The sequence below is a fragment of the Octopus bimaculoides genome, chromosome 2 (genome assembly GCF_001194135.2).
Source record: "Octopus bimaculoides isolate UCB-OBI-ISO-001 chromosome 2, ASM119413v2, whole genome shotgun sequence".
Classification (NCBI taxonomy): Eukaryota; Metazoa; Mollusca; class Cephalopoda; order Octopoda; family Octopodidae; genus Octopus; species Octopus bimaculoides.
The window spans coordinates 168,297,657-168,302,843 of record NC_068982.1 but is presented as its reverse complement, the minus strand read 5'-3'; the positions used below and the strand labels follow the sequence as shown (position 1 = coordinate 168,302,843).

General features: G+C 32.5%; 1 protein-coding gene across 10 annotated transcripts in view; it reads right to left on the bottom strand.

The window, feature by feature from the left end:
* The window catches only part of LOC106869336 (5-hydroxytryptamine receptor 4), a 337,418-nt gene that overhangs the window by 262,116 nt on the left and 70,115 nt on the right, over positions 1–5,187 (bottom strand). The window lies entirely within an intron of this gene.

The window sequence follows — 5,187 nt, the reverse complement described above, 5'->3', positions numbered from 1 at the left end:
ATAATAATAATAATAATAATAATAATAATAGTAATAATAATAATAATAATAATAATAGTAATAATAATGATGATGATGATGATGATGATGATGATGATCACCGCTTTTATAATAATAATAATAATAATAATAATAATAATAATAATAATAATAATAATAATAATACCACTACTACTACTACTACTACTACTACTACTAATAATAATAATAATAATAATAATAATAATAATAAGAAGAAGAAGAAGAAGAAGTAGAAAACAAGAGAAAGGTCATAATACAGGATAACTATAAGGAAAAATAACAAACAAAAAGTTGTAAAGCAACTAAAATCTGAGCTAAAACTAGAACTCAAAAATACCATGATTAAGCGATTGCAAAAAATGCCCTTACAGGGGAAATATGGGAAAGCTAAACAAGTAAGAAATAGATAAAGTATATATCAATATTGGTTGAGAAGCTGAAGACTCAAAGCAGAGAGGTTTCTAATTGCAGCACAAGATTGGGGGAAAAGTGTGGAAAAGAGAAACCCAGGAAGAAATAGGACAAAGTACTTAAGGCCGATCTCAAAAAGCTGAACCTTACGAAGGAGATGACATATATATATATATATATATATACACACATTACTGCCTTATGCTTTAAAATGTGTTTCTTTAACGGATATATAATACACTGACGATCAATATATATATATATATATATATATATAATTTATTAATGAGGGTAGAAATTGATATTAATCAATATATATACATCTACATATACATACATATACATACATATATATGTGTGTGTGTCTGTGTGTCTATATATATATTATCCTAGTATCTAACTATCTATCTATATATGTCTGTGTATGTGCGTGCATGTTTGTGCGTGATGAGATGTAGTGTATATATTTGGCAGTAGTAAATTTATTGCACCGCTTCTTAGGTATTTATATAATGTTTTGAGTTCATAACTAAAAATGACAAATAAAATAAAGAAAAAAGTACAAAACCTCTTCATTCAAACTCTGCTATATGGTTCAGAAAATTCCGAGAGTCAACACACTTATAATAAGGTTTTGAATGTTCTTAGGAAATATTGCCGTCTTAGTAATAATGTTCGGTTTAGGATCATGTCACTTCTGTTTAAATCCCCGTTTTACAGCAATTGAAAGCAAATAGTTACTAGCCGCCATTTCAGTTTTTGATCAGATCAATATACGTGCTTGCAAGACTAATTCTTTTATTAAATATCTTTGGCAACACTTTAAGCATTATAACATTTTATACACAGAGAAAAAGCGGGAGAAAGTGGGAAGGGATATATATTTATATATTTACGTCTACCCATATCTATATCTAAACGCCCATTGACTCACTCGAAAGACAGAGTAACTCATATATACATAGACACATACGTACATATGTGTGTGTATGTGCGTTTGTGTGTGTTTGTGTATGTACGTTTGTGTGCACGAAAGTGCGCTTGTGTATGTACAACTAATAAAGAAATCGACTAAGGAATATGTAACCTTCGTTACAAAATTCGAACGCCGCGTTTGCTGTGCCATTTGTCCCTGATTGTATGAATATAATTCATATCACCTGTACTAATATGTGTGTGTTTGTACTTTGCATATATATAGAGAGAGAGAGACAGAGAGACAGAGAGAGAGGGAAGGAGAGTGTAAGTAAGGGGGAGAGGAGAGAGAGCTAGATAGATAGATAGACAGAAGTGTTGCATATCGATATGCGATATGCAAACACATGCATATGCATCTATATATTGATCTATCTGTTTATCTATCTATCTATCTATCTATCTATCTATCTATCTATCTATCTATCTATCTATCTATCTATCTATCTATTTCTGTGTTCGCGTATACTCGTGTCCACTGCGTGTGCGATCTGAACTTGTGTTAGCGTGTATAATTTGTAGATGATGCTTCAACCACTGACAAAGAACCTGTCAAATGTTTGGTCATAATCTAACAACTCTGTTTAAATCTGTAATTGTGAACAACACGTCTTCTAAGAAGAATATGTGTTTACAACTGTGTTTGTACAAATTTGATTTGCTGTTCTCAATATTTGGTAACAGCAGACATAAGTAGATTAAGAGAAAATTGGGTAAAGATACAAGGATTATAGATAAGAATTATGTTCATAGTAAGCTTCTGTAATGAAATACATGCTTTCAAACATACACATATGCTACACTTTTATTGAACATATAATAGAGATACAGATTAGCACGCACGCGTAACATACGCGGATATACATTCAGGTCTTCTATACATTGTATCTGTGTGCGTGTGTCTGCGTGTGCGTGTGCCTCTGTATATATATATATATATATATATATATATATACTTATATGTATATCATCATAACATAGATATAACGTATATGTGTTCCTTATTCCCCCCTCTCTCCCTATTATAAACAACTATAAACAACTCAGCACTTACTAGAGTAGTAGTAGATATTATTTTAGCGGTTAGGAAATAAATTATAAAATTTGAGGCAAATTGGGTGAGAAAGGATTCACCTGAGATGTTCGATATAACTTTGGGATCGACAGATTCTGCACAGGTAGCAGACTTAGTAAGAATATTCATTCTATTCCGCCTGAATAAGGAATTCCCTGTGATAGGAGGGGGTCTAAAGAGGGATGATGCACATTTCACCCTGTTTAAACCCTCAAACCGGGACATCTAGGAAAATATTTTATGCTCTTTAAAAACATAGGACTCTCAATATCTATAGAAGAGGAATATAACTCAGTTAACTTTCTTGATGTTAATTAGATCTAAGTACATGCATACACAGGCCTTATCATAAACCGAAAACAAGCGTTAGATACATTCATAAAAATAGCAATCACCCAAAAAGTATAACCCGATCAATTGTAGAAAATATATCAATCCCAACTAATAAGCGCTCAGCAAACGAACAAGTATTTAAACTAAATGAGAACTTTTAAAATTTCGCATTAGAGAAGGGGGGGGGTATAGAGAAAAATTAAAATTCCTTAACAGTAGTAATAGTACAAATAATATACGTAGCGGGAAGTACCATACTGGCAATATTCATGATAGTATGTTTAACATGGAAACACCACTAAGCAAATAAAACAGACAGTGAGAAGAGTTAAGGATAGGAAATCTCCGCAATTAGAATATAACAATAGAGTTCCAAGAAACAAAAAGAAGAATACAAATGTTCTTGTATATGTGCTGAATAAAGTACAAAGTAGCTTAGATAGGAATGGACCTACTAAGAGATTCCGTTCAGACAGCATAGGTAAAAAATACATAAACTCTAGAATTAGTAATATACAAATAATTGACAAATAAAATGTCAAAAAGCTTAGGTATAAATAGAAATACATACCTTAGTAACATAGATACTACTAACTATTCCGAATGTTATATAATTCCTTTAAGAAAACAAATAATTTCTAATAATTTACTGAAATTGTTTTATTTGGCATTGACTAAACATTTTCCAAAAGACAGTAAATATTGTAGAATTTTTAATAAAAGTCGGGTTAGATTAGCTTTCTGCTGATGAAATTGCAGCGGCTAGGATGCATAATTTCATACGGAGCAATGTGTAGTTGTTGCAATTGAAACATATGTTGGTCATTATTATATATGGTATAGAAACCTTTTAAATAAAATATTTTCGATGTGAATAAATGTGAATTGGGAATAGGGAATGGAGAGCTTGGTGTGTTTAGGGTGGGAGGAGGTGAAGTTGAGGTATGAGTGTGAGGCTGTGTGTTTGTAGGGGATGGAGGTGGTGAGAGTGGAGTGATGAATGCTGACCGAAACTTCAAGAGGGGAGACTGAAGTGTCAGAGATAGTGCAGGAGATATGGACAGCAGGATGGAATAATTTGACAAAAGAGAGGAAGGAGTCTAGATGTCTCGGGAGAGTGAGGTCGCACCGATACAGTCGTCAATATAACCGCCGCATAGTTGGGGCCCATTCTCGTTCCCATTGTATGTATGTATCTATGTATGTATGTAAGTATGTATGAATGTACGTATGTGTGCATGTATGTGTATATATGTATTTCTCCTATATATATTTCAGGATAACCATTTGGGTTTCGTTTTGGAAGCAAGTTGAGTACACAACACTTTAAAGCAGCAAGATACTGCGAATTACTGGTATCTGCCGATCTTGTCCGCATTCGGTGCGATTTTATTTTGTCTTGCTCTAAATCATGCTGTGTTTTTTTTTAACAATACAAGTCTTCAAAAGAATCTTTCCCAAACGAAAAAGTGCTGCTCCCGGCGTTTGATAATACACAAATGTCAAATATGTAATATTGATACAATTTACATTACTTAGCTGCTTCTAACATATAATTTGAATACATATACATGTGTGTGTGTGTGTGTGTGTGTGTGTGTGTGTGTGTGTGTAACGAATACGGAACTGGTACATCTTCAATATTTTGTTTTAATTTGACAGTAAATTATAAAGCATAATTAGTTGAAATGACTGACACGTGTTTCTACTGCATGTACTAAGCCCGGGTGCTCTTACGTAACTCCCCTGCATAATTTATCCCTATATACTCATATATATATATATATGTAAGTATATATATATATATATATATATATATATACATATATATATACATACATATTTATATATATATGTGTGTATGTATATATGTATGGATGTGTTTCTGCTTTTTGTGTGTGTGCATGCGTAAGTGTGTATGTATGTGTGTGTATGTGTATGTGTGTGTGGGGGGGGGGGAGTGCATGATAAACAAATGAAAATGAGAGAGCGATTTTCCTTTCTCAGTCTAAAGAAATACCTTCAGTGAAACAAAATTTGAAAAACATCAGGCAAAAAATAGTTTGAAAAGCCGTAGTGAGTCTAAAAAAGAATATATTGATACAAAAAATCACACTCAATCAAAAAGAGAGATATAGACAGACAGACAGACAGACAGAAGAAGAGGAAAAGGGAAATGAAAAGAAGGTAGAGGGTGGTAGAGAAACTAAGTGAGTGAAGAAGAAATCAGCAGAGTACGGAGGTAGGCACGAGTAGAATTACAAAGAGAGAGAAAGAAATGATATTCGTAAATCTTGTGTCTTGTTGATTGGTCGAACATAAATTTAAGATGCGGTAAAATATGAGAAACGAAGATTTATATATATATATAT